Genomic DNA, 22,101 nt, shown 5'->3' with positions numbered 1-22,101 from the left:
ATAGATAGACTTACATCAGAAGAGTGTTTGAAGGTTGTAAGGGTGAAGAAAGGTCAAATCAGAGGTCAAAGGTGAGAGGTCACACCAGTGAAGAGCCACACTGCATGAACAGTTCTGAGAAGAGAAGACAAAAGGAGGGAGAGAAGGAATAAAATAATAAATGTGAGGAACTGACAGAAATGGGAAGTATAGATTTTAAAGATAAAATGCCTGCAGTAAAAGTTTTATAATCATTTTGTTCCCACTTGGATGTTTGTCAGGTCAGAATGTTTGAACACCAATATTTATAAATCATGTGCTTCAAAAGGCTGACAAGCTCTGTGACTGCAGGTTTGATTAAAGGCATAATATGCAACATTTTCCTAACAAACAATATAACAACTCATATAAACATAATCCCTTTTAATAATAACTTATGACCCACTGGAATGTGTGGTAGTGGCTGTATCTGCAGAGACCGTGTCCTCTGCCTGTATTTTCTTATTTTCTCATTATTTTGTTGTGCGCTGGACTTTTTACCAACCAGGATGTATTTGACATCCTGAGAATGAGGCTCAACAATCAGCTATCCTTTGGATAAATCCTACTGATTCTAGCTTTAGCCATCCACCCTGTCCAGGATGATAAACATCCAAAAACCATTTATGATTCATTAAATTACATAGAAAAAGGTACACAGAGAAAAAAGCCAATAATATTAAACATATGAAAACACCAAATTCATCATCTTATATTAAAATCTGCATAAACTACATACAAAAAATATAATGTATTAGATAGGAGGAGAAAAATCTTAAACTACAAAAAATGGCAATCAACACAACTAACAAGAATAGAGTGTAATAACAATAAAAAATTTTCTCCACAAGGTGGCACTGAGACAACAGAAAGATATCTCTCACAGACACACAAACAGACCATACACACCAACATACTGGCACAATATAATCCCTGGGAATGACTAGGATAACTGGGAATAAAGAAGTAAAGAGGGAAAGATAAGGAAACAAGCAAGGGTGGAGGAGGAAAGTGAGGAAAGAAGACAGACAGTATTGAAGCAAGCTAAAAAAAAACAGTCACGTCTGAAACACGGTGTGTCTCATTGGAAAAAATACACAAGGCACACACACAAATTAATTTTGCATTACATACACACTGAGGTGGACAAAATCACACGTGTGCCTGCAGTGTAGTGCAATGCCTTTTAGTACTTTGTCCCATTTTATTACCATAACACAGTTTCAAAAGAGCTTAAAAATATTTTTTTAAATATTACATAGATTGAATCAACTTCTGACACAATCACAAATGTAGCATAGTCTTAATCTGCAAACACAACCACAATATATGTGTCAATATATTTCTAAAATTATATTAAAATATAGTTATGCCTGGCTTAGACCTCATCATCTCAGCTGTGCATTTATTTGTAAATTACAAAAAACACACATATATAGATATCAGATGCTTAGGTTGAAATAGCATCATAAACATGGCAGCTTGTTATCAAAAACAGAAGAACTCTCTGTTCAAAAGGAAGACATTTTTACTTGAGTCAAATTTACTTTTGTCAAAATGGAGCTGCTCAAAAATTTAATGGTCTTGCTCTTGGCCCCTGCTGCACCAGTACACCAAATTTCATGAAAATCCAGTAGTTATTCTATAATCATGTTGACAAACAGACAAACAAACCAACAAACAAACCAAAAACATGGTAGGGGAAATAACATTACAATCATCACAAACATATATTTACTGGAGGTTTGGCGGCTTATGTCAGATTGTATTGATTGTTATACATCTGCTGTCAATAAACATTTTGCATTCATTAAATGCATGCAATCTCTTCTTTCTTAGATTTCTGTTGATGAAGTCTCTCTTTTATTGTCTGCTCAACCACAGTAGTTATCTGTTAAGTGTACTGACTGTTCAGCTTTTCTACAAATAAATTGCTACAAATAATCAGTGAAATTGGTCAGATCACTGCTGAATTACAACATCAAAGATATTTCCTGTACACATCCAAGTCTCAAAATCCTCAGATGTGCATATTCTTGAGCAGTGTCTCTCTCTGTCTCATCTACACTCAAACACACACACACGCGTACACACACACACACACACACACACACACACACACACACACACACACACACACACACGCAGCATGATAGCAGCGCAGCAGTAAAAGTGATTTAGCAGCAGCGAGGGGCTCAGTTGGTTAGGGGTTTTAATCTGCAGGCTGAGGCTCGTGGAGGTGAAGTGAAATCTATTACTGCTGATAAAAACATGTCAAACTCATGATTGGGGAAGAAGGGAGAGGGAAGTAAGAAACTAGAAGAGGAGAAAGGAAGGAATTAGGGAAGTAGCAGTATGGTGGATGTGTATGGAGGTTGACATATACTCACACACACACACGTACACACATTCAGTTTTCTGCATGAGCACACAGAGCTAATTTCTCAGCCTGTCACTTGTAATTCCTGCTGTTTGATGTCTGAATAGACTGATGTGTGTGTGTGAGCAGTTTGTCCAGAACATGTGACATGATAGATGAAGTCTGTCAGTCAATCATGGTGCAAAGTGTAAATGAAGTTCAGATTTAATTAGACACCAGTCTAATGAGATCTGGTCTCCTCACCAAAGAGATGCTCAGTTCACAAACCTTCACTCAGTGGTACTGATGAACTGTACTATACATCTATAAGAAGCCATAAAACAAAATAAGAGACTAGTTCAAAACACTTGACTGTATTTGTTGCTGCATATGTTGGATTTACATTATATATGAGATGTTTACTGAGAAAATTTGTTCTCAACTGTGCCCTGGTGGCAATAGGATCACTTTGAGTGTTTTGGCTGTACAATAGGCCCGGGGTTCCCAAACTTTTTCATGTGAAGGACCCCAACGATAGATGCACATTAAACCGCAGATCTCCAGTTTGGGAGGATTCATAGTTAATCAGTGATCAAACTAGGATCACTATAAATTACAATGAATCAAAATGACCAAACCTATTTTTTACCTTGTTGTTACAACTTCCAAAAAATTGTGATTAAAGTTTTTTGGGGACTTCCCACAGCTCACTCAAGGATCCTTGTTGATCCCCGCTTAATGTCACTATTGGCACAGTCAAGGTTGCAACGACCAAAGCCACCACACTAAGCTTCACAGTGGCTCCACAGAAACCTACGGGTGACGTCACAGAGACTATAGCTGTGTCTCAGTTCAGATACTTCTGTTAATACACTGACATGTAGTATCTGACTATTTTGTCAGGGTAGTGCTGTCTCAAATTGCTCTTACCGGAGAAGATGATCGCAGCTCCTTCTTCTTCTTTTGGAGCTTTACTGCCACCCACAAAAACATTTACCAGCATGTTCATTCATGTGCTCTATTTCACTTCATTCAACATGAATGTCCTCTTGATTTAATTTTCCTGCGTTTCTCAGGAAGTTAAAATAATGCAATTAACTCTACAAATGATGGGCCGGCCCACCCTCCTCCTACTAGCTACAAAAACATCAATAAATTGATTTATATTTGATTAGCAGTACCAAATTTTTACAAACTTAACCAAAGAAACATGTTGGTGGCTGCAATCCAACAACAGTATGGTGGTACTTATTAATAAAAATGCATGCATGACTTATATGTGCATAATTTGGTGTTCACCACAACCACTGTAGTCATCACAGCTGCTGCTTCGGCCACCTGGGCCGCCATGTTCACAAGTTTGGTAGCCCCACCAATTCCACTCCATAGACAAGATGGGGTCCATTGAGGGCAAGAGGTGTCCAGTGTTCTGAGTGCAATATCTGGGTACTCACAGTGCACCTTGTTTTGTAAGTACAGAAGTACAGAAGCACAGAAGTACATGATCTGAGACACAGCATACGTCCATGTTTTATACAGTCTATGGACCCAACCCACACTGACTCAAGTGATATCAAATGAGGCAATTTATCAGAAGTTGCACAGGTTCCTCTGAAGTAACAAAAAGCCCGATACAACTTTTTCCCATATGCAGTAAAACCCTTGTGAATAGACTGTAATGTGTAAACCAGGTGGAGTTCCCCTTTAAGAGAACTGGATCCTGTGCCCCATTCATTTCACCAAGCTCATACAAACTTTTTTTCAGGCTTCCCACACTTCAACTTTTTAGTTTGTATTCAACCAAATGAATTAGAAATATATAAATATATACACAAATACAGGCATTTCAGAGTATTTGTCAAGCTAAAAAAATGTTTTTTGTTGTTCCACAGCTGTTCCTTTTGAAAAAGCTGAGTGCTCAAAAAACTTTTGTCTGCACAGAGCATACATGTACACCCTAAAATTATGAAACCTACTTAATGTGGACTGTAGTGGACCTTCACAGACCTCCACAGACCCTCAGGCACTCATATATGCATAAACTATCATCCAGGCTTTAGTATAGTTGACAGTACATTAAGTTGTGTTGCTGAATAAAAGCCGTCCATCGATCCAACTAAATATTGAGCTACAGCTTTGTAATTATAAATATGAAAACTTGAAACAACCTACTCATTAGATTCCTATGTTTTTCAGCTGTTTGTCCTTTTTCTGTTCATCGCAATGTGGGCTGATTGTGTCCCTTATCATGACAGTCAAATATGGATCAATGTTAGCGTACGTTGCATACTGTAGTCCAAACAGAATTACATTGTGTTTTCTGTGAAAAATGGACACAGGGACAAACTGCAGTAGAAGCAGCCTGGCTGAGGAAATATGAGGTTATAGAAAAACTAAAAGACCAAACTTTGTTACACAATATCTCCTGAGATGTCTTGAACATCTCAAACTGGCAATATGTACCAGTGTTAAGAGAATCTGAATGGGCTTCTTCATTAAGAACATACTGAGCAGGAAGTGCTGTCAAACTCTCCACCAAGGAGAAGAAAAGGAGGTGCTGCTGCTCCCACAGGCTGCGATCTGAACCTCTACACACTGGCACCGAGCTCATAAACCATGTTTCTGTCACAAAGTACACTAGTTTTCAATTATTTGTGGAGACCAAACGGGATGGCAGCTGACAGATTCCTCTTAACATCATTCATCATAACTCTCTCCAGTGCGTGCAATCTCAGACTCAGTACACCAAACTATTTTTCATAATTAATGCCAGCGCGGTGACTTGAACTGCATGGAGGAAATGGAAATAGAGTCACCGCTGTCACCACGTCATCCTTTACTCAGACACGAAATAACACACAGATTTGTTTTTCTCCCTGTTTACATGTTGCTCTGCAAGCACTTTGAGACAAAGTTGTTGGTTCGATTAATCTGAGTTTATTTCATTTGACAAACTACAGAGAGGAATGATATCTGAATCAGCACACACACACACACACACACACACACACACACACACACAGGCTGAGCACAGACTGAAAGAGAACTGGATCAGTCACCACTGGGTCCAGATTAGAGTGGTCCTCAATCCCCCATACTGCCTGAAGAGCCTTCAATACTGATAAGACTTTCTCTCTCTCTCTCTCTCTCTCTCTCTCTCTCTCTCACACACACACACACACGCATACTGCACACATACAATTCACTAAAGCAAACATGTACTCATGAATTACCAAATAAATCAGGACATCCTAATAAAACATCCATTAAAACAGAGAGCAGAGTCTTCATAGCACTTAGCTGCAGTCAGTGCACAAGTGTTTCATTTACTAAATAACACCAATGAAATTCAGCACTCACCAAGTAGATATAGATATAGATATAGATATAGATATAGATATAGATATAGATATAGATATAGACATAGATAAAGTCTAGGGCTGTCCCAATTTTTTTAGTCGAATCAGATTTGGCCGTCCAATTCAAATATTCATTTTTTTTTGTTTTTACGGTGCAGTGCATCACACTAAATTCCTATGTTTTACCAGTAAGATTCTAATTTCATTGTCATCTGTGATGTGAAAACACCAGACTGAAAATATCTTCTGCATTGGGAGAAGCATTCAGTGACGTTCTCCTGTTTTAATATAATTGATGCTTTCACAGGATCTGCGCTAAGTTGCTTCCATAGAAGCTTCTTGCTATTGTCACACCTAAAACCACACCTGTAGCTGCCAGTACTTCCTCCTACGATACTAACTGGTTGCACCACTTTTGGTGTGGACACAAATGAATAATTTGAAGCCCAGCAAAAAGGGTGTGATCTCGCAAATCCAGCCACCTCACAAGGTAAGACATCATCTTGGACTTTGTTAAACAATGATACACATTTTCACCATTTTCTGACATTTTATGGACCAAGCAACTAATCAATTAATCAGATTAACTAATAATGAAAGACTTGAAAATGGATACACCCAGTTTTTCAACCAAAAAGCAGCAGCAGCTGCTGTCCAGAGCCACCTGCCCTGCAAACTCTGCACTCCTTCACATCATGAATTAGGGATTTACATTTTGACCAAACCAGAGTTGGTGACTGTTGAAACAGTGGAAAGATAAACCAAGACATTTTTGGTGGGTTTTATTTTGTTTCTGTCGACTTTGAATGAAGCTGACAACAAAGATGCTTTACAAAGGGAGTCTGGTTAGTCTGACAAGAGCGATAAACAGCTGTTTCTGGTTTCTGATTAAACAAAACATTACTGTTGCGATCATTTCCATAATACAGTCAGACAATTATAATAACAATCTGAGTCAAACACAAGCAAACAGCAAGCATCACCTGCCCTGTGCGCTCTGCCAGTGAAGTGTGTGACAGCACGTCACCTGTGCCCCGCTTCTTCACCCCTCTCTGCTTCCATCACAGTGACTTTTGTGGTTTGTGGTGAGACTTAGTCTGTGAAGTTTACAGCTTTTCATGCTGTTACATTGCTCTGTGTGCAAGGATGCAGATAAAAAAACAAAAACAAGAGTTAGATCTTATTTAACAACCACTCATTTCACCAATTAACCACCAGAGCATGGTGTCAGGATTTCTTTTTAATGAGTGCTACAGCAACTCCTCATTAAAATGCTCTCCTTGTGCATTTTTGTAAGCTTTTATCTGTTTAATTGTGTTGCTGTAATGTATTCTGACTGGCAAAGGAGGGAAAAAAAAACAAATGTTCGACTGGAACAATCTCAGTCGACTGAGAGATCTGCCACTAATGATTCGAATCTTTGACTATCAAGGGACAGACCTAAAAAAGTCGTATTAATTCCACTACATTTACGACAGCAGCTTATAGTACTGCACATACATAATGCATTAAGTAGAATAGCAGCTCAGGTCTTCAAGGACCCACAGCTTCTCTTCACAGCTGTCAGAAATACACTGAACAAGCAACAAGTCTGTAGCTCTATTTCCATCAAGTGGCATGCATAATAATGTATAATAATAACAATATGAAAATTTGGTGTGTCTCAGGTGAATCGTACCCCATGGATGATGAATTCATCAATCACGAGTCTATTCACTGTGTCACCTTTTGCGAGTTAGAGCTGCACTGCATTCTGAGCTCAGCACATTTCAACAATAGATTAGTTTTGGACAAGTTGTTATTTTTCCTGAAGCTTGAATCTGCACGTTTTAGCTTCAGGCAGAAAAGACATTTTTTAACCCTCCATCACCATCGAAATGACCACACTGACACCTGTCAGTCATCTTGGTGGGCTTTCATGTATCCTGAGGCTGTGAGCTATGCTGATGTTTAGATTATGATATGTTATATTATGTCTTGTTTTGTAATGACATTTATATTATATTTTGATATATTTTGTAAATAAACTAGAATTACCGCCTCGCAGTTGTATGCCTCTGAAGACCAATCGAGTTGCAGTTTAAAGTCATGTCTGTCAACACTCATATAACACATGTAGTGAGGACTAATTTCTAGTGAGAAACATGCTGTTTCATTTAGAGGCTATTTTTACAGAGGAGTACAGAGGACTGATAGAGAGGTGAAAATTATGATGTCACAGTGAAGTTGACCTCTGACCCTCTTGATATAAAATTACATTACTTCATGATTTGATCCGATTAGACATTTGTGTGAAATTTGGTCATAATTAGTGTGTGAATTCCAGAGTTATGACCAAAACTATGTTTTGTGAGTTTGCTGTGACCTTTGACGTTTGGCCACCAAAATCAAATCGGTTCAGCCTTGAGTGCAAGAGGACATTTGTGCCAAGATTGAAGAAATTCCCTTGAGGTGTTCTTCTTATCATGTTCACATGAATGGGATGGACAAACACCTGTACTGACAGATGGATGGACAGCTGTTGCTGGCGCGGAGGCGTAGAAACAGGTGAGAATTATAGAATAAATTTGCTATTTGTGTCCAAAAAAAAATTGCTCTGTCTCAAAATAGTTTCTTTTTGAATTACTTGGATGTAGCTCACCTGAAGAAACAACTGAGCCCTTCTTCAGTATGTTTGGGGGGGGGGGGGCATGTTTTGTGTTTCTCCCAGAAAGGAAGGCAAACCTCTCTCATATGCTAAAGATGCCTTCATCCTTCATAGCTACTTCACAACAAAACTCAACGGAAAAATGGCACAAAGTTGACAAGTGTAGATGATGTTTTTTGTGACACAATCATAGGTTGTCATTTGTGTTTTTCTAGGTTGCAAATCACAAGAGGGAAGACCATCTCAGAGCCCTTTGGCTATTTTCTGGCAATGGTTTAGTCTCTGGGGGCAACAGCCAATGTTTTGTGGCTTATGGTGTGGCCAGCACATATCCGGATAACAGACATCCAGGCCAAGACTTTCCATGTGCGGGTCACAGTCTCATTAGCAACCGGAGACATGAGTTATGGAGCAAATCTCTACAAACAGATCTCTGCATATCGATGCAGATAAATTAAAAAAGATAAAAAGCTAAATTGTTGTCAGATATTAGCCAAAAGGTTTCCAGGTTGCATTTTAACCAAAGTGTTTGGCCTCTTTTGCTCTCTACACAGACTGTTTACCTGCATGCAGTCAAATCCCGCTCAAACATGATTGGTCAAAACAAATTGAATCCAGAACATGTACAACTCCAAAATCTTGTCCCTTGCATACAGATTCTGTGTTCATATGCACATTATCTGTTTATAGAGACCAAATGGAAGAGAGAAGCTGCTTTCTATTGATTGGTTAGGGCAAAACAAAATAAAATAGCTCTCCTTCCTGAAAAGAAATCACCTTCGAGCAGGATGGCAAGGTGAATCGATGAAGAGAAATTAAATGCCAGTTTAGTCCATTTGAAAAAATAAATCCAAATTAAGATGAAAATCTGTTTAAATTGTTGTCTTGCCTTTTTAAAATATGAGTTAATTTAAGTATTATGTTACATGAGCTATTCTAAAGAGCATTAGGGCACACTACACAGTTATACTGCACTGCATTAGACTTGCTATATCATGCTGTGTTATAATACCATACGCACTGATATATTACGTTATGTTTTATGATTCATGTCATTTTGTTTTGAAACACTATAAACTGTGCTACACTCCATTATGTTAAATTATACCGTGCTGTGATACAATGCACTGCACTGTGTTGATGTTTAAAAGCTTTAACACCTGCAGTCTCTCATATTGTATCAGCCTGTTGCATCAGCTTGTGCCCACTTCCGTTATTTCCTTCCTTTGTCTCTGTGCTGTAGCTTATTTTGTTTGTAGGATAAAAAGCCTCCGCGTTGTGAAACGACAGGTTACCCATATGCTGTTTTTGGCAAATCAGAGTAATGAGAATATCTCTGGAGCCACCTCCCTCCCTTCCTCCCTCACTCCCCCCTCCCTCTGATGGACTGCTCCCTCTGGAGTCTCTGCCATCAGTCTTCAGGAGCATCTGAAGGACCTTGACTGCCCTGGAGGATTTTTACAAGATTGATTCTTTGGATCTTAAATTGCTCAGACCAGCAGTCAGCCAGTGTCAGTCTCTCCTCCTCCGAACACACTACAAACACCACCCGGACTTGGAACATAAATGCCACATGTTTGATTCCCGCAATGTGTCCTGATAAAGTATGTTTGAGAAATACACCAGCCTGCTCACTCATCGGTCAAATGTTCATGTTGTCTTTTTGTCTGATGAAAATCTGTCATTGGAGGATATTTTCATTTCAAATGCAGGGTTATTAAATTAACTTTCAGTATGTAAACCTCCTTCAAAACCCCTAAAACACTGCACTGTCGTCAAACTTAAAGAAAGACTGGTTTTTACCGTTCATACTTTTTCACAAGAGCTGCATCACTCACTTCAGAATATACATATGTCCATGTAATTCTGAAAACATACAGCTGGGTTTTACACTATATTTCTTGTTATATCATTCTCAAGAGCAGCAAGACTGTAAAGATTACAGAAGTGAGCTTGTGACAAAGCGATGCAAAGCCGGTGTTGTTTCTTTGGTTTGGTATTAACATAGATTTTGTTGATTGCTTTTAATCTTCTGTACATACTTTATACACTTTTGTTGATAAAATGGGCAAAACAGATGAAAGCACAGTGGATCCAAAACTATTTAATCAAAAATCAATTCAATCAATCAAATCGGTTCAACATATATCTCATTAGCTGTATGGGAAAGTCAGGGAGGACAGAGAAAAATAGGTGGACTTTTCAAAACTTCTAGTGGGACTGTGTCATTTTGTTGTTTATATAGTTTATCTGTTACACATATTTACCACAGAAAATAAACTTTTAATAGGTCTGTAGATATGGGAGTTGGAACACTATAGCCCCTTTTACACTGGACAAAAAAAAACAGCAACATCCACTAACACTTCAGTCTTCACTGGCATTCAGTCCAGAATCAAATGACTCTGCGGTAGTCAGGGGTTTTTGTCAGCTCCAGCTCTAATTGGCGGCCTCTTTTGCTTCTTTTCTGTATACAGGTGCTGCCTGGCTTGACTTGGTTTAACTCGGGGTGTCAGCCCAGCACAGCAGCATGTGCACCAGCTTGAAGGTTAACTGATGACACACTCGTCTTTAGTCGAGTAACTGGATAAACATTTAATTTCCTATAAATTCTTCATGGTAAAAGTTACCCAAATATTTTGTCATCTAAAAGCTATATTTTGAGGGTTTTAATTTCAATTTCACACAAAATTACAAAGACCAGACAGACATCTTAGCACTCAGCGTGTGCGTCACTTCAGGTGTAGGATGAGTTCATAGTAATGTCCAATTGAAGGAGAGAGCCGTCAGTCATTGTCTGTACTTGAAACGCACTCTCATCCAGGGTCTTGTCAGACCACAATGACAGAATAGAAGATTGTGGGCTGCCTCTGCAAGGTTAATTTGACCTGAGTCTCCAAAAATGTGGATGAGGTAAGTGGAAGATAGACAATCTTCTATCCCTCAATGTCAGTCCATTTGTTTTTTCTAGTCGTTTGTCCTGTTCAGGGTCGCTTCGGAAAAGTGTTCTTGAGCCATGCAGTGAACCCACACAGCACAAGACTGTGTTTGAGAGTGATTAAATCTATATCTGACCTTTATATCAGACCCAAAGCCAATCCACCCAGGCAATAATTCATGCAAAATTTCAGCACGTTATTATTTTGGAAAACCACCATTTTGTCATCTTAACTCCACAGCTCTATGGTTGCCGTTGTAAGCACAGAGAAAACAAGTCGCATATCCAAACGGGATTCATGGTCACAGTTGAAATGTAATTTGTCTAATCCTGTTATCTGGTGTTCCAAAGGCTTTCCTCTATCTGTTTTCTCTCTGTATCGTCTCTGTTGTGGCCCAGCGTGGGCGTCTGTGTGTGTGTGTATTTGCATGTGTGTGTACATGTTTGTCTGTTTGCGTGCGTGGGTGTGAAGTAAACACAATTTAGGGGGTCGGTTTAGAAACTGTGGCATTTCTTTTTCAAAAGATTATATACGGTAAAAGCAGAATCATGGGTAAAATGTCACAACAAAAAGACTCTAATCTGTTAAAGCTGCACTGGGAAACTTCACACAGTGGCAGCTCAAAATTAAATCACTGTATATCTGTTTGGATCATTTGATTTTTAGTTCATGTTGTAATGTGACAGCAGCAGATTGTACACAGCTCACGTTTGGCGGCTGCAGCTCTAGATGTAAACTCAGGGAAAATGTACGGTAACATCAACATCTACTGTAGGGATGTGCGCTGTCCGTGGTGCTGAAATGATGTTACTGGAAGCACAATGTGGATTTTTTTTCTGTCCTAATGTGTGGATGTAATTTTGTCCATGTTGTTATACCCAATAAATCTATTGAATTGCGAGGGCTGGTGCATTGAGCTGTATGGCTAATTACTGTATGGATTACTGTGTGATTATTGAGTTCCCTCGTCCTACCATGAAAAGCTGAGGATCGTGGGGCGTCACTCTCTGTTAGTGCTTCTCAAAACTTGTTACAAAGTTCTTTACATACAATTAGAAAGACATTAGTAAGCAAACAGTTACTAGAATAGTATTAAAAGTTCTTTGCTCTTCCTTTAATGAAGAAATACTGATGCTGTTGCAGGATCTACTCTAACCTCTTCAGGAGCTGCCACTGATGAGTCACTTCTCGCTGATGTCACACCTAAAACCACAGCTGTAGCTGCCAGCAGTCCCTCCTAGCATGCTGATTGGCTGCACCACTTTTGGTGCGGACACAAACGGGTAACTTGAAGCCTGGCAAAATGGATTCTCGCGTGACCTCACAGATCCAGCCGCCTTGTGGGTTAAGGTCATTCCACAACTGAAGGCCTGAACAGAAACTACATGGTCACCTTTAGTTTTAAGGTTTTACTGAGGCTTGGCCAGGACTGACCCACGAGAGAATCTCAGCTTGCATTTAGGCTCATAGGACGTCAGCTATAGATTCTGCAGCTAACCCTCTATAAGCCTTAAAGGTGATCATTAAAATTTGAAAAGTTATTCTAAGACAGACTGAAAGCCAATGAAGTGATTTTAAAACCAATGTGTTCTCTCCCGTTGGATCTGGTTATGAGTCTGGCTGCAGCATTTTGAATCAGCCAAACTTTATTGTGGTTTCGTTGTGTGAGGCAACAGAAGAGCGCACTGCAGTAATCTACCCAAGATGAAATGAATGCTTGAATTACTATTTTTTTATTCCTCTTGGGTTAGATCAGAGGTTTTCAAAGTGGAGCCTCCCCAGGGGGCGCTCCAAACAGTCTCAGGAGAGGCTCAGTGAATGGAAATGAAAAAATATTACATTAGTTATCAAAAGGAGATCACACAGAATAGCCTAAATGTGTGTGATGTGTGTGATTTGGTCAAAGAGATAGTTCAGAGACTTACAATGGAAAAGGGAATGAATGATCTGCAAACTCCTTCATAGGAGAGAATAACATCCCCAGTCTTAAATGGTTCATGTTGCAGATCAGTTGGCCACAGGAAACAGTGGAAATGGATCAATAATAACAGAGAAAAATGAAGGGGAGCTGCTGGATGCAGGAAAATTAGAGAATTTCATGAATTCGATATGTAAACAAAAAGGATTGTACTGGCAGCTCCTCTGACTGCAACAAGCAAAGAAATCCTTTCTTCTTGGTGACTTGTGAAATCAGCTGTTATAACTGTAGTTTTATTTAATTTTTGCATGCTATTCAATAATCCTGCAATGGGAGCACACATCTGTGGTACTGTCAGAGGCCATGGGAAACATCTTACATGAGCAAATTAATTAAAACGAAAAAGACAATACCACAGACGAGAGGATGATTCTAACCTTTTGGATCTGTGCACAACAGTGCTAAAACTGACTATACAAGAACAAACTGTCTTTCGCTGTTTTACAACTACGTGTTTTTGACTGAGCGATGCTCCAAATTTTAAGAAGATTAACTTTATGGATGCAAACACCTACATGTGACCTTGAAAACCCTCCTCGTGTACGGAAGCAACTACAGGAGCTCAACCAACCGTTATCCCATCGTTCCTCTTAAGCTGTCGCAGCAGTTACGGCCCAGTTGGCAGAGATTGATGACACCGAACATTTTAGTTCAATTACTTGATTTTGCTCGAGGTCATTTGGGGTGAAGAATGCAATGAATGTGAAAGAACCACTCCCCAGAATGATCCTCTTGGCCCTATAAAAGAACATGATCAATACAGGCGGTAAAAACGCCTTCGTCCCCGTGAAGATGGAGAGAGATAGGACGACAAAGAGTTGGAACACAGTTTCAGTCTTTTTCTCCGTCCAATCTGGACCATGTTCTGATGCCGTATATGCTGCTGGCAGATTTATAACTGGTGTACATTATGCTGTTATGCAGCTCTCCGGGCTACTGTACTCCAGCCTGCCAGCTCCTGATTCAGCCTTTCTACACACACTCGCTGTGACTCAAGATGTGGTGAGTACCTTTACTCACATGGCAAGTGAAAGATTCATTACTCACGGTCCATCTGTAATTTTTATACACATGTCAAATTCAATTTCCTCCCTTTCCATATAGTCCTATCACCAGATATCCAGGCCAGTGGGATGGCTCTGTGTCTCCTTGCTGATTTCTACCCTTTATGGTTCAACTTCACTTTTACAGCTGTCACAACCACAGATACTGCTGCTGCTACGACTACTACTCTGACTTCTTTGATCACAACTGCTACTGTTATGATTTTATAACAACTTTGAATACGGTTCAAAAGTTTAAAGATACTTTGTGCTATTTTTTTTTTTGTTTTGGACACTTGAAATTTTCTAGATCCCCCCACAAACTCATGGGGCTTTTCCACCGTCACTTTTGGCTGCACCAAATCAAATTATGCGTTGATTTGCATTTCCATTACCAGTTACAACACACGAAGCTGCACAGAGTTGCCCCTGAGGTGGACTGTCCCCAGACAGGGGCCAAAGCAGACCCACCACCAAGCAAGTTGTGGTGACATCTTGTTGACTGTGTCCAACCCGTCTTCCCCTGAAGAATGTGTTACGAGACTCAGCTCATGTCTGCAGAGTTTTAAAAGGCTCCGCGTTCATCTCAGAGAACTTTTGTAGCTTCAAACTGAATCTCTGTGGTTTGAAGTTTAGTCTCTCTCCTGCCTCACTGTTTTTACTTTCAGGTATCTGCTTTATTTTACTGTTTGTTTGTTTGTTTTTGTTTTGATGTCTAGGCTTGAATTTTGGATAAAGCGCTTGAAACTGCTTGAAACTGTAATCACATTATTATTCATAATAAATTGCTGCCTCACTGAATTAGTTAGTTAACTTTTTAGATAAAGAAATAAAATAAGTCAGATATTTACTGAGCAAGATTGGAAAGTAAGTTAATGATTAAAATTAATCAATTAATTTCCTAAAAGTATATAACCAATTAAACATGTATTAACTGATAATTAACCAATAGTCTAGAAATGGCATTAACTGCACCTCATCTAATCTAATCTAATTTAGATTCTAATTAGACCGTTCTTTTTACTCATCAAATGTTCTGTAAGAGCCGACAATGGCTCTGGTTGCAATTTTTTTAATGCTATCATCTCAACATGATGATTTAATTATTTTGTTATCTTGAAAACAAACAAGCAACAACAAAACAAGGTTTGTTATCTTGAGATAATTGACAGTAATAACAGTGAACTTGAAGGCTGAAATCAGGTGCGATCAAATAAATCAGACATTCATTTTCTGACGTAACCTATTATCATGAGAAAATTAGCTTTTTTATTTCAAGATAACAAGATAATCGACTTGTAATCTCGATATAATGGCATTAGAAAAAAATTGCAAACAGCCCTTCTTGGCTTCCACAGTTGTCAGTTGTATTATTTAAGTTATAGTTTTATCCTGTCTTGTACTAATTTATTTATTGCTTCTGGGTTTCAGGTCAATGCATTCTTCTATATTTAGAAAATGTTTTATTGTTATTTGTTTGAGAAAACTGCAATGTATAATTTAATGTAAAGTAGTTTAAGATGACTGTAAGTGCATGACAGTCACAGATTCCAGCTGAATAAATGTGTTGGGAACAGACGGGTCAGACAACACACATGATACAAAACACATGACAGTGCTTCATCATTATTTAACATTTCCTCAAGATCTTTCAGCTCAAATCACATCAGTGACAAAGTGTCTGCTAGGACTTTCTGTTGAGTCCATTAAAAACCTCAACGGGCACAAAGCCTTCAGCAGAGAGTCAATAAACTACTGCATGAGAACATTTTACTCAAACACGGTTCACTTAATAACAGTAACGATTAGATCTGATGAGGAGCCGGTCACAACAACTGACAGAAACACTGGACTGACTGTGAAAGCCTCTGTGCTGCAGTCAATGAATAAAAACTCTTATAAGGCAACAAAAACTGATGAGGTGCTCTTTGGCAAGGCATCATACTGGTGTGACTGCAGTAGCTGGAGCCTTCAGTAGCAGACTTTGGTGACACCAGTCAGATCTCAGGTTTATGTATGTGGAGCAGCATGAATGTAGAGCAGAAAAGAACATGGAGCTCAGCCCATTTCCCCCGGAAAAACATCCCCAAACACATTTAGATATTAAACGGCACAGCAGCCTGCAGCAATGTATAGCAAAACATGGAGGGTAAGGCTGCACTGTTGGCTGCTGACTGTTTGTTTTGTTCAATCTGGGCCTATATCTGTCTGATATTGATTATTTTTTTTACCATGCCATAAAATTATATTAGCAGAATTTTGTGCTGATTTGGGTTTATGCTGTTCTGAACATCCTGTACGTCCCGTCCTTTAAATGCTTACTGAATGGGGTTAAGAAAAAATGTGCAGAACCACTGCGGTTGTACACAACAACCCAGTGAAAACGGAGAAGAGGAGCACAGAGCAGAAACACAACGCAAAAAGAGCACTGCGTGATAGTATCGATTTCAGCCAACAAAATTGTGCTGAATGCTTTTATCCAGGACGACCGGCTGCAACGGTGGAAACAAGTTCATTAAGAATAACATAATGAGGTCCGAGGTCAAATCCACTGAGACATAAAACTGAATGGTGTTACTGGAATATTAGTTTTCACACACTAATCATTCTGAACAACACGTCTCTTATCTTTATTTGATCTGCAGTGATAATAATCAATCTTAAAACTACAGTCCACTTCACTTAAAAGCTGCACTTCAAAATTATCTCCACCGGGTCTCTATCCCAGCATGCCTTGGGTACAAAGAAGGAAACAACGAGCCCAAAAAATCCTGAACACAGAAATCGTTAAGACAGTACTACATAGTTTTCAGTCTTTTCACGTTTTCAACAACTGTTTTCTAACATGTATAATGCATTTAGAAAAAAAACAAACTCTGAATTCCCTTTACACATATTTTAAATAAGGTAATATGAATATATGTTTATGATTCTACTTACTAATAATTCTTCATTCCACATTTTTGTAAACTCCTATCTGTTTTATCTTGTTATTGTAAAAAAAAAACAAAAAACAGAAAGACTGCTTGTCTTGAAGATCTCAAACTGATTATACAAATCTACATACAGAAAATCAGGTACAAATGGTTAGTCTTTGATGTGGAAATAGGCTTCATAGAAGCTACATAGCAAGCTTTTTGTGCTTAGTATCTCATGAATCGGACATAAGCACACCAAATGAAATTATCTTAAGACCAACTTCAAATACAAACCTAACATTTTTTAAAAATGTGTCCTCTGGTATGAACGTATTCTTTAAGATTCTGCAGAAACAACCTGAACCAACCTCGTGCCTCTGGCTTTGAGGGAGTAGTTCTTACCACTGAGCCACTGACTCCCTCACTCTTCAAACTAGAAGGCTTGAATTGATTTTCCAGTTAATTTATGTGCAGTTCAGACAGATTCACAGGGAAGAACTTGAGCGGGAGAAGGACTTGACGTTAAACATGCACACGGCTCTGCATCTCCCTGCTTTACGAGGTTTGCAGAGGTTTCATTACAGCTGCTCAGCTCCTCCTCTGCCGTCCTGCGATATGCCAGCTTCTCTTTCACACTTGGCAGCAGTGCAGCATTGTTGAACGCACACCCAGTACAGGGCAGCGGGCAGCCGGGGGAAGCTGTAATTACTGTACCTCCATTCTGCTGGTCAGCACGGCAGTCTCATAAAAGGAAATGAAATGGTCCAGCTTCTATCTTTGAGGGAGTAATGTACCACGAATATTACATTAGCATACATTCACATGGACATTTTATCTGTGACAGTTAATAAAGCGAGGTAGCGCGGCCACAGACGGCAGGGCCAGCAGGATGAAGGCAGAGATGCTGAGATGCCTTGCTCAGGAGCAGAGGAGCAGCAGTAGAGGTTAGGGTTCAAGAAGCTTTTTCTAGGGACCAGAAGAAATACTTGTTTATGGAATGAAACCATAAAATTATCCTTTTGTCTGTGGACTGTTACCACTGTGGCCAATATTTGGCATCCACTGAAAGTGATGCTACTGAATGCTGGAAACTTTTATTTGAAGTGGGGTTGTATGATTTACTTATCCATAATCTTTGCTACTACTACTGCTATGAAGGGGCAGCAGCAAGAAGTATTTCAGCTACCTAAAAAACGTACTACACTTTATTTAGAATATTTTCACTGCTTTACTTTGCTGTCTGTCATAAACATCCTGTCATATCCTTTGATTTTTTTTAGTTTTTTTTAAGTTGGACAACAGCTATCAGAGGGTGAGGGGCTCAGGGAGCTCAGGGAGGTCAATCACTGCTCATTAGCATTGAAAGGAGTCAAATGAGGTGATAGACTTTAGCTATGTTTTGCCAAGGCCTGTCGAAACTTAGCTTTTGTAACATTAAAGTCACACAATAACACATGAATCTAACAGATTAAGGCAGCAGTAGACGACCAAGTCCTGTGCTCTGCAAGGTAAAATTACTAATTTTGGCTGCGTTGGAGAGCGATATATGGCTTTTGCATGTTTCCCATTGCAAAAGGCTGTCTGAGGGAAAGGTAAAAGAATGGAAATATTCTAAACATTTGGGTGGACCTTTTTTTAGTGTCTAGAACATGTTTTCCTTACCCTGTCCACAGCTGTTTGTTGCTTATAGCTTCCATTCTGGACCAATTCCCAGCCTGTCCACCACCTCATATAACCACACTTCAAATATTCAGAATCATCGCTTTAAGAGTTATAGAAAATATATTACTCAAAAGACACAGCAGTTAGGGCAACTTCTTCTCTAAGGTCTAGCGGTCATACAAATGTCACTGTACTTCCACTTTTATGTTTCCAATCCAATCCTGAGGGATGTCAAATATAAGGTGGCTCTGAAAATATAAAACATGGCCGCCTTGAAGAGTCTGTCAACGGAGCCGTCACGCTACCAGTGAAGTCTTCATCAGCCTTCAATCCCTGCTAAGCTTTTCCCACAACTGTCAAAATAGATAAATATATTGGAAATAAACCGGCCTGAAAACCGTAAGCTTTGCCGCCAGCCTTACAATGGATGAGCAGGTGTGGATTTCAGACTGCTGCTCAAGGCCACTTCAACACATGGCTGTGCAAAAAAAAAAAAAACAACAAAAAAAACAACTGAACCTATGACCTTCAGCTTGCTGGAGTGTAACTGAATCCACTGTGTCATCCTGCTAACAGCCAGGCAGACACTCAGAGGGGGAAACGCTTCCAGGACAAACAACCACTCAGATCTCCTCTCATCTCTTAGCAGACTTTCACTGGTTATTTCATATAAGTAACTGCAATAATCCACTGTTTTATCAAATAAATAAACATCAGTGAAACTCAGGAGGTAATTTAACAAATCTCACAGGGGTTTTAAAGACACGTCCATAATTAAAATCTTTTCTATTATGCAGCCGTAAAGCTTTTCTCCTGAATAAATTATTAGCTTGTTGCACATTATGTCTCCATTCTTTGACCTAAACAAAGATGGCAGCTGGAAAGCAAGCAGCTATTTTTGTCACTTGCTTTTGTTTGTGTCAAGAAATGGAGACACGGCTTGGGAAATGATTTAATCTCAAGGATAATGTTAACAGCAGGAAATAGATAAAAATTATCACACCCTGTCTCTCTGCCCCTCGTCTTCAGCTACTTTCCCAGTTCCCTGTGTCCTTTCATTGCCATTTTTCATCCTTCCATCTGATGCCCTCTGACTTTTCCTCCTTTCCACATGGATGACAGCAGCCCATATGGGTACTTCACTCCTTCGTCATGCCCTCAACCCTTTTTAGTGAAAGAACTGACTCTAATTGAATTAGTAGGAAATACAAATTCCAAGATCTTTACCAGTTTAAATGCATAAAATAAGAAAGATTTGTTGTTTTTAGCTCTTAGGAGCCCAAATCCAGCCTAAATAACCAGTCAGAGGAACAATTGTGCTACTCTGCAAATGTAGAAAAAGGAGTCCTTCCAGTCTGTCTCCAGCAAAGTGGACAAACCTGCTGTGTTTTGGTGCTGATGAACTCCATATTCTTTTACAGTAAAAGCTTTAGTTCCACCATCACTAAAACCCTTTTCTGATTTCACTTTGATCTACAGACACAATGGGCACACAGCAGCTTTCACAGAACATACAGGAAGACACAGAAACATTTACATCCTGTTCGAACATCTGTAGGTTACATGTAGTCTGCAGAGAACGTTCATAGCTGAAGAGGAAATAAAACGTGTTCTTGATCGCTGATGAAGCTGAGGCGGAGAGATCACCCCACCTCTGTTCTACGATCCTCTATTCCTCTGACTGCCTTAGAAAACACTTTGTAACTGCTTGATTTGGTCAGTCATGTATATATACGTGTGTGTATTTTATATTATTATATGTAAAAAACATGTTTGTTAAAATATTATACAACATAATTAATACATCCCACATTCAATATTAGAATTGTACTTAAAATTAGGATTTTACAAAACGTGTTGTCTGTTGTCAGAACTAATGAGCCAATCGGAGCCTGTCACGTGAAAACCAGGCTTTTGCAGTTGGTCTAGAACAACTGTGGCCGCTATAGCGTCAAGAATAAGTTGGGGTCAAGTCGGACACATATCTAACCAGCATGCATTGCGTCTGTGCAGGCCCTGCTCATCTTGAACAAGCCTAGTGACCAGATACATTTGGTGATGTGCCTGTGTGTGCCGGCTCCAGAGGGCAACTATTTAAATTGACCACTCAGGCTTGTGGCTCCAGAAGGAGGCACCGTAATCCACACTGTGATTCAGTCCCATGGGTTCCGGTCTTATAGGAACCGGTGCCAGCATCATGATTTGGGAACCCGAGGCATGGTTGTCCTCATGATAGAGATGTGATGCACGGCTGCTCTCATCCATCACTCGACTGACCCACCCATTTACACGCCTGTTCCCGTCCCCATCCTCCTCCTCACCTGCATCTCATTTCCTCATCAGCCATGCAGATACTTCACGGGCCCGTTCCCACTCATCCTCTGTCAGTTCATCACTTTATGCTTTTGTATTCAAGTTTCTGTCACGTGAACCTGCCTGTAAGCTACATCATAAATCACTGAAGTCATCCTGCTGCTGCCTCCTCTGTCTGTGTTTTGGGTCCTCGCCCTGTTTCCCTGCATAACCCGCCTGAACAAAAAGAGATAACAGCCCGAGCAGAAATCTCACAACCCCCTCATACACCCATTTCACCATCAGCACCTTTACATGCACAGCAATGGGACTTATGAGCTTGAGGCAATATTCAGATTCAAGGTTTACATGGTTTGAAATATTTCTAATTTTATATAGATTAATTTAAAATCTGTCTCTGTGCTTTTCACTGTATTGTTTGTGAATTAAAGATCTCAAGTTTATTGTGTCTGTTTACCTCTGATATACCTTATAACTTATTATTACATGAAATGTAATGTTAATTTCCAAAGTATATAAAGGCATATAAAGGTCTCTTCATATTACGAACACTGAGAGAGAAGTATTTCCTCAGTGAGAAAGGTTTAGACTAGAAGGAGGAGGTCATCTAAAGTTGAAAGAGTTGGCTCTAAAGGTCACAACGGGGTGGACAGGTGCAGAAATTGAGCTCAAATGAGGTGAGTTCATGAGTACAGGTTTTTTTTTTTACAAGGAGGAAAGATTTTATTCCTTTATTTATTTGCATTGGCTTTATTTGTAGTTAAGAACACAAGCAGAACGAGAATATTTCAAGTCCATAGATCAATACCATAGCCTGTCAGTTATACAGACACCCAAAGACATACTGGGGTCCAGACAGGGGCAG

At 39.4% G+C, this 22,101-nt stretch overlaps 1 protein-coding gene across 1 annotated transcript in view; it reads right to left on the bottom strand.

Moving 5' to 3' along the window:
- LOC146323948 (protein FAM163A-like) overlaps positions 1-22,101 on the bottom strand; it is a 35,384-nt gene that overhangs the window by 3,731 nt on the left and 9,552 nt on the right. Inside the window, exon 2 of the mRNA XM_084722222.1 lies at positions 15-114. The gene's annotated coding sequence lies outside the window, so the exon portion shown is untranslated. The remainder of the gene's footprint in view (positions 1-14; positions 115-22,101) is intronic.

The sequence above is a fragment of the Lutjanus erythropterus genome, chromosome 7 (assembly GCF_056507025.1).
Source record: "Lutjanus erythropterus isolate fLutEry1 chromosome 7, fLutEry1.hap2, whole genome shotgun sequence".
Taxonomy (NCBI): Eukaryota; Metazoa; Chordata; class Actinopteri; order Lutjaniformes; family Lutjanidae; genus Lutjanus; species Lutjanus erythropterus.
The sequence above is the reverse complement of the archived record's forward strand: the minus strand, read 5'-3'. Positions and strand labels throughout refer to the sequence as shown.